The sequence below is a fragment of the Crocuta crocuta genome, unplaced genomic scaffold (genome assembly GCF_008692635.1).
Source record: "Crocuta crocuta isolate KB4526 unplaced genomic scaffold, BGI_CrCroc_1.0 scaffold445, whole genome shotgun sequence".
Taxonomy (NCBI): Eukaryota; Metazoa; Chordata; class Mammalia; order Carnivora; family Hyaenidae; genus Crocuta; species Crocuta crocuta.
The window spans coordinates 1,040,935-1,048,913 of NW_027530847.1; the positions used below are offsets into that span (position 1 = coordinate 1,040,935).

The following is a 7,979-nucleotide window of genomic DNA, read 5'->3' on the forward strand; positions in this document are numbered from 1 at the left end:
AGTATAGAGCCCAATGTGGGACTCACAAACTGTGAGATCATGACCTGAGCCGAAGTTGGACACTTAACCAACTGAGCTATTCAGGAGCCCCAACTAGTACATTTTGTCTTAGTGCAAATGTTTTTGTGAAATTCATAATGGTGTTATAAATGGGCATTTTTTTCTGTCTTTTTTCTTTTGCCAAAGTCATATACTTGAAACTGAGTAACTTGAGTATGTGGATTGCAACTCCAGGTATATATCAGCCAAAAGGCACTTCTTCCAGAAAGCTTTCCAAGATCTCTTTGGGAAGAAACCTCTCCCTCCTCAGAGCCCCCAGGACATATTGTCTGCCTGTCTCTTAGAGCATTACACACTTTCAATTCACCACACTCAGTTAATGACTAGTTATTCTCTGGGAGATAGATACTTTTTCTATACTTGAGAATCTCCTTCAGTCTAAACAGAAACATAACCAAGAGACATCATAATACAGGGAGATAACGGCTATGGCAGTAGGTAGGACAAGATGCTAGGGGAATCCAGAGAGAGAGAGAGAAAGAGATTGATTCAGGGAAGACAGGGTATTTGAGGTAGGCTTTGAACGGTGAGTAGAAACTTGCCTTGGGACAAATGGGTTAAATGGCCTGAAATTTTATCTCAAATCAGGAGCCCTGCACCCTGTCTTGTCTCTGCTTCTGACTTGCTATGTAATTTTGGGTGACTTTCTGTCCCTCCATTGGTTTCTGTTTCTGTGTCTGTACAATGGGGACATTAATGGGGAATTCCTTTGTCTGTTTACTTGTTTTCTGCCCATGACTTTCTAAGGAGAGTTTTATTTTGTCTGGCTGCTTTTCTCTTTTTTTTTCTTTTTTTTCTTTTTTCTTTTTTTTTTTTTGAGATACAAAAGTAGGATAACAGGATGACAGACACTGAATGGAAAGGTGGGGAGGAAAAAGAAAAGCAAGACTGTGGAAAGGGCCTAGGGGGACGATTTTTGATGGAAAGTGACAAGTTTGGTGAATGAGGGGCACTGAGAGGCAACAATGTGGTGTGAGAGGGTTAATGAGGACCCAGGAGATTCTAAAGAGTGTTGACATGGATTGGAGCCCCTGTGGTGTCGTTCAAGAATGACAAATAAATATTAGAATCATTTATTTTTATTTTTATTTTTTTGAAGTCAACAAATATTTATTGAGTGCCTGTTTTGTGTTAGATATTGTTCCAGATACTTGGGACACATGAGAGAATGCCACAAAAGTCTCTGGCCTTATGGTGCTTACAGTCTAGCGTTTATTACCATTGCACTTGCACACTGTCTGTGATCCTAGGCAAGTCACTGCACCTCTGTCCACTTGTCATCCACTGTCCAACGCAGGAATAAGCAGGCCCTGCTCAAACATGGGTAACATGCTTGGTGCACTATAAATGCCCACCCCCAACCTTGCACCACCCAGACAATAGAAAGTGTTGGACTTTTAGTAGTAAAGCACTGGGAGAAAGGGCGAAGGGATTTGAGTGGGGTGGTCCTGTGTCCTGCCACACCGGGGCAGGACTAGCTACTAGTTTGGCTAGCGACACAAACTGCTGCTGCTGCTGTTGCTGCCTTTCTGCCTTGCTGGCAAGGTCCTCGGCCTTCTCTGTAGCTGCCAGTGCCGTCTCCTTTGCCTTCTCTTTGGCTTCCTTGGCTGTCTCAACAAGGGGTTTGGAAGGGGCCTCACCTTGCAGCTTGGCCAAGATGGATTCAAAGCCTTTCATAGTCTTGGTCATATTGCTTTTGAACCCGGCAAGGCCAAATTCCTGGACAGCTCTGGAGGCACAAAATAAGCTGGAGGAGACCCAGGCTTCCCAGCAGGTTTCGGTCCAGCCGCTGTTATCAGAGTTCACACAGTAAACACGTAGTTCTTCCACCACCAGCAGCCGGGCATGGTTGATGTTCCAGGTGAAGGTGGTCATGGTCTGGTTCTGCGGGTCCACAGTAGAATCCTCCAGGATGTACACCGAGGGAGCAACATTGACAAGAAACAGTCGCTGCACCCAGCAGGGCATCCTATTGGTCTTGGTCAGGAGACACTGAGACAGGAGCTTCTGGTCACGGGCCACCTCCTGGTGCACTGTGTCTTCCGTCAAGATATGTTTGCTATAGGGAATTGGGTCCGCTGCCAGAAGGCAGCCAATACTTGGTCCCAGGAACTGTGGAGCAAGCACGTTCTGGCCCAGAAATACGTCACCATCTTCCAGGCCTGGGGGTAGGAGTGTGGGTATGCGTGTGTGTGTGGGGGGGGGGGGTTGGGCCCAAGCACAAGCAGCAGCCCCAGCCTGAGGAGTTGTCTGGCCATAAGCCTAGAGCCATCTTAAAATTACTTTTGGGAGTTGGACTGATGCTCTTGGATTTAATACATTTTAATTCATTTCTGAATAGATTAAAATGCACACAATTCAAAAGCCCAGAGAGTAAAAGGATATAGGTTTCCTTCTCATTTCTACTCCTAGCACCTCCAATCAACTTCTGCTCTCCAGGGGTGACTGCTGTTACCCAGCCTCTGTGTGAAGTGTCGGAAATATTCTTTACATATACATATGTATATGTATGTATGTATGTATGTATATGTGATCTCCCCATTTTGAACACAAATGAAAGCTGTGTATACTGTTCTAAAATTTGCTTTTTAATTTTTAAAAAAATTTTTTAACATTTATTTATTTTTGAGAAGCAGAGAGACAGAGCATGATCGGGGGAGGGGCAGAGAGAGAGGGAGACACAGAATCTGAAGCAGGCTCCAGGCTCTGAGCTGTCAGCACAGAGCCAGACGTGGGGCTCGAACCCACAAATTGCGAGATCATGACCTGAGCTGAAGTCGGAGGGTTAACCGACTGAGCCACAGAGGCACCCCTGAAATTTGCTTTTTAATTTTTTAATGTTTATTTTTGAGAGAGACAGAGTATGAGTGGAGCAGGGGCAGAGAGAGAGGGAGACACAGAATCTGAAGCAGGCTCCAGGCTCTAAGCTGTCTGCAAAGAGCCCGACGCAGGGCTTGAACTCAAACTGTGAGATCATGAGTTGAGCTGAAACTGGACACTTAATTGACTTAGGTACCCGGGCAGCCCTGAAATTTGCTTTTTTTTTTTTTTTAAATGTTTTATTTATTTTTAGGAGAGAGAGAGACAGCGTGAGCAGGGGAGGGTCAGAGAGAGAGGGAGTCACAGACTGAAACAGGCTCCAGGCTCTGAACTGGCAGTCAGCACAGAGCCCGACGCGGGGCTCGAACCCACGAACCGCGAGATCATGACCCAAGCGAAAGTCGGACGCTTAACCGACTAAGCCACCCAGGCGCCCCTGAAATTTGCTTTTTTTAACTCAACAATGTAACATGGAGATCAGTCCCTAATAATACATAGTACTTCCTCATTCTTTGTTAATAGCCACACAGTATTACATTAATTATATCATAGTATGGATAGATTGAAGTTGTCCAATCAGTCCCCTGTAGCTGAGTATTTGCTTTGTTTTCAACAATTTATCCTTTATTCTGCCATTCTTGAATGTGACATTGGAGGCTGAGCCTGGGCCATGTGGGGCCTTGGGATTTATTTGGACTATGGGATATATGGGCTCAATAGGATCTTTGAAAGATACTGATTCATTCTCTGACCAAGCTCTTCCCACCACCCTTTCCCTTGGTTTTCTACTCACCCAACCTCTGGGCCCAGAGTGGCAGCCTCAGTCCTTCACCATGACCTGCTCTCTGAGGTCCTTTGAACTCCTTCCACTCCATAAAATCCTCCTGGCCTGATTCCCTTGATTCAAGCCAAGAGTTGACCGATGGGATCTTTGGGTAGAAAAACTAGGGATAGAGACTCTGAATAGACTGTAAATATTTATTGACCAATTTCTGAACTTACCTGGGTACTTCCTGCTTATTCTCCATCTACTTGTCTGTTTTTCTATGGATTTTGTTCCCACTGTCTGCCAAAGGAATTCTCTGGGTATCTGTCAGGGGGTAGAACCTTACTTGTGGGTGTTAAAAAAAAATGTGCCTTCTTGGGGTGTCTGGGTGGCTCAGTATGTCAAGCGTCTGACTCTTGATTTCAGCTCAGGTTATGATCATGCAGTCATGAGATGGAGCCGTGCATTGAGCCCCAAGTCAGGCTCCCAGCTGAGCTTGCAGCCTGCTTAAGATTCTCTCTCCCTCTCCCTCGACTCCTCCCCCTATTTGTGCAAGCACGGTCTCATGCGCACATGTTCACTCCCTCAAAATAAATAAATAAACATTTTTAAAAATGTGCCTTCTTGTAGAAGAAACCCTTCCACCTGTAATAGAATTGCATGGAATGGGTATGTAGAGATCATCTATTGCACTAAGTTTATAGATGAGGAAACTGAAGTGTGGATGAGGGGGAAGGGCTTGCCCAAGGTAATTGAATGAGCGAGTGAAAGGACAGGAAAGACACCGGAAGCTTCCATTTCCAGTTCTTACCTCTTCCTTCTCTTCTCCAAGAGTTCAAACTCAGTCAACCTTTATTCTCACAAATTCTAGTATATAAAGGTAACAGAAACATGGAAAGAGCCTAAGTGTCCATCAGCGGACGAATGGATCAAGAAGATGTGGTTTATCTATAAGATGTAATACTACATGGCAATGAGAAAGAATGAAATCTGGCCATGTGTAGCAACATGGATGGACCTTGAGGGTGTTATGCTGAGCGAAATAAGTCAGGCAGAGAAGGACAAATACCATATGTTTGCACGTATAGGAGGATTAGGAGGAAGTTAACGGAGGACGATGCAGGAGAAGAAGGGGAAAAATAGTTGGGGAGAGGGAGGGAGACAAACCATGAGAGACTCTTGATGCTGAGAACAAACTGAGGACTGATGGATGTGGGGGCGGGGGTAAGGGGGAGATGGGCATGGAGGAGGGCACTTGTGGGGATGAGCACTGGGTGTTATATGGAAACCAACTCGACAATAAACTATTTGGAAAAAAAATAAAAATAAAAAAACATTTAAAAATAAAATTTAAAAAAGGTAACAGAATTGCAGTATTATTCATATGATGGATGACTACTTAGCAATAAAAAGGAATAAACTATAATACCTTTTGTAAAAATATGGATGAACCTCAAGATATGATGCTGAACCAAAGAAACCAGATGCTAAAGAGTACATACCATATGATTCCATTAGTATGAACTTCTAGAACAGGCAAAGGAGTACACATACTGACAGAGAGCAGGTCCAAAGCTGCCTGTGAATGGGTGGAAGGACTGACTGAGTACAAAGGGGAGCAAAGGAATTTTCTGGAGTGATAAGGTGCTCTATATTTTGACTGTGGGAGTGAGTACATGGTGTCAAAATTCATTACACCTCAGCAAAGTTGGCTTAAAAAGGAAAAAAAAAGAAGCAACGTGGAAATATACTTACTCACTTTATTTAAGAAAAGACAATGTTACCACTGACCTACATGCACAAAATCAACATTGACCAACTCATTTGAGAAGGGCAAGCTTAGCAGTTCATAACCCTCAGATCAGATGCTTTCCATCTTTGAAATGAAAGTGTCACAGATTTAGGTCAGAACATCATTTTCCTTAGGCTTTTGTTCAAGAGTGTCCTCTATCTCAAAATCATTCCTGACTTGGGTTGGATTAAAAAGCTAGTGACTACTGCTTCTCTGCTTTATATCAAGGTGATTTACTGGCTTGACAGATTTAATTTTTCTACTGCAGAGGTCTTCAAGGTGTTTCAGTTCTGTCCTTAAGAAAGAAAAATTAAATTAAAAAATAAATTAAATAAAATAATAAAAACCACTTCAAATGCATTTATATTCAAAATCCAAATACATTATTTTAAACAAGAAAAAAAGAAATATTATTTGTACAAGCAATAACAACCATGGCTAATGTTAATTGATTGCTTTCTATGTTCTGGGAGGTATCCTAAAGGTTTATCATGTAGTATTTCATTACAGGTTCAGAACAATCATATAAGGGAGCTACTCTTATTATCCCCATCTTGTAGGCTTGAAAACTGAGGCACAGAGAGCCTGAATTATCTGCCTTAGGTTTGACAGCTACTAAGTGATAGACTGGGATATGAATCCTATTAGCCTGGTTCCAGAGCCCATCTAGCTATTAAGTACTCTATGGCATTAACATTCAACATGACTCAAGAGTGATAGCGATACCCTTTTGCTTTAGGATCCCTTCCTCACTGGTCCCAGAAATTCCACCATTATTGCTTCCTCCCTCACAATTAAGCATTGCCCTGTTTAGATGCCTCCTAAAATACATTTAATTAAGAGAGCAGGAACGCTAAATCCCTACACATCTATCGACTGGGTTTTTTCACTGCGCTCTCCACTGAATGGACCGAGAGAGAAACACAGATTGGGAGGTGGGGAACAGGGTGGCAGGGCATTGAAGGGAATGAACAGAGACGTAAGAGGTTGGAGCCAGATGTCCTAATTTTCCTGGGCTGGCCCTGCTCAACCTCACATCGATGGGGTCTCTGGAAATACAACCCCATAGCCAGTTGGCTCTGGTTCTCAGCCCAGAACTCTGGGGACAGGGAGTCAAGTGGGTGAGAGGTGACAGGAGAGGTTCTTTGGAGTGATGCTGGGAGTAGCTCAGGTGTCTCTTTCTGAGCCAAGGTATCCTTGGGGAAGGGCAGGTGGGACAAAGGGCATGATAAAAATCCTTCTCTCAGAAAGAAAGTCAGCATCAGCCTCACTCTTTTGCCTTGGGGTAGTTGAATTCTATTTGCTTGAATTCTATTTTTAAAAATTAAAATGCATTTTAAGTAATGCAACAATTTATGTAAATTAAAATAAACAAATTTGGTAATTAAAAACATTGTAAGTATAAAATTCAAACAATCAAGATAAAGTCAAAGTTCCTTGACCATCTCTCATCCAATTCAAGAGATCTTCCACCACTGCCTCTAATTGGGAGTGTATCCTTTCCTTTTTTTTTTTTTCTTTAGAGAGAGGGAGAAGGCAAGCAAGGGTGAGGGGCAGAGAGAGGGAGAATATTTTTCTTAATTTTATTTATTGACTTTGAGAGAGAGTGAGCACATGAGCAAGCAAGGTAGGGAGAGAATCCCAAGCAGGCTCCACACTGCCAGCATGGAGTTCGATGCGGGGCTCGACACGGGGCTTAATGTGTGGAGCTTGAAACCACAAACCATAAGATCACAAACTGAGTTGAAACCAAGAGTGAGATGCTTAACTGACTGAGCCACCTAGGAGCCCTGAGAGAGAATCTTAAGGAGGCTCCATGCTCAGCCCAGAGCCTGATGTGGGGCTTGATCCCACTACCCTGAGATCCTGACCTGAGCAGCTGAAATCAAGAGTCAGATGCTCAACCAACTGAGCCACCTGGGTGCCTCTCCCTCCCATTTTCTAATATATATATTAGAAAAATATAGAGATATATGAAGTGTTTTGTTCCCTTGGGCTTGTTTTACTTCTGCTTCTAGCTTTAGAATTATGCTTTATATTTTTTTATTTGCTTACTTAATTACAGGAACATAGTTCAAAATTCCAAAGGTTCAATAGGGAATATAGTAAAAAGCAGGTGCCCCTCCTTCCCCTGTTCCCACCATCCAGTCTCCTCCCTGGAGGCAACCACTAATTATAGTTTCCTGTTATTCCCTCCAGCAGTATTCTATGCAGTTAAAATCCAGTACATACATACATACACACACACACACGCACACACACACACACGTGTGTATGTATTTTTCACACAAATAGACACTGTTCTGTATCTAGTTTTTTTTTTCACTTTACAGTATATCTTACAGAGCTTTTCTTATCAGTAGCCTCATTTTTTCTTTTTTCTTTTTTTAAAAAATTATTTAATGTTTTATTTATTTGTGAGAGAGAGACAGCATGAGCAGGGGAGGGTCAGAGAGAGAGAGAGAGGGAGATACAGAATCTGAAGCAGGCTCCAGGCTCTGAGCTGTCAGCACAGAACCTGGTGCAAGGCTTGAACCCACG

The 7,979-nt window shown here is 43.0% G+C and overlaps 1 pseudogene; it reads right to left on the bottom strand.

Moving 5' to 3' along the window:
• Positions 1 to 961: 961 nt before the first annotated feature.
• On the bottom strand, positions 962 to 2,213 carry LOC144235760 (PRELI domain-containing protein 1, mitochondrial pseudogene; annotated as a pseudogene).
• Positions 2,214 to 7,979: the final 5,766 nt, after the last annotated feature.